Source organism: Channa argus, chromosome 4, assembly GCF_033026475.1.
Source record: "Channa argus isolate prfri chromosome 4, Channa argus male v1.0, whole genome shotgun sequence".
Classification (NCBI taxonomy): Eukaryota; Metazoa; Chordata; class Actinopteri; order Anabantiformes; family Channidae; genus Channa; species Channa argus.
In genome coordinates, this window is record NC_090200.1 from 30006657 (window position 1) to 30007500 (window position 844).

Consider the following 844-nt stretch of genomic DNA (forward strand, 5'->3'; position numbering starts at 1 on the left):
GTACATAGCCTGTTTCTAAAGATAGATTGATGATATCTAATACGAACGTATCTATTAAGGGTAAAGCTTCCTTGAGCAGCTTAGTTGGAATAGGGTCTAGCAGACAGGTTGTTGGTTTAGATGAGGTAATAATTGAAGTTAGCTCAGCGAAATCTATGGGTAAAAAACAATCTAAGAGGGACAGGGGCCTTATTAATGATTCTAGCACTGCTGTACGTGAAAATCTATCTGTAATATTTGTAGGGAGGATCTGGTCAATTCTTTCCCTCAGAGCTACAATTTTATTCATAAAGACAGTATTACAATACAATACAATAGCATTTCGGATTATCATCATATTTGATCTCTATTGAAATTCACAGTTCAATACACTTATAAAGAAGCAGCAGGTGACATGTGTCTAATGAGAAACATCCAACAGATTGGTCCTGATGTCTTCCGTTATGTGACACAAGCTACTGCACTGCAACGCCAGCATTCTCACTTTAAAAAGGCACTTAATTTGTTTTTCTATAGCTTGTAGAGTCAGGAGAGCATGCCCTAACCTTCATTGAGCCACACAACATGTCTCTGAGCTGACCTGCTCTTTAGGTGGAAACAGGTTACAAGAGTTATGTAACATTGATGGGTTTGGTGACATTATCATCACAAGTACAGAAGGTTAGTTTTCTGTCAAGGTAAAGGTAAGCTGAGGTCTTAAGAGGGGGCATATTGGCCTTAGCTCTACATGTGTCAGGACTAGTAAATGATCCACCTTTTTTCATATCTACTTGCAATACATAACTAAAATGATCAAGTTGCCTGAGCTCAGAGTAATTTTTAGGGCTTTTTGACTGCAGGAACT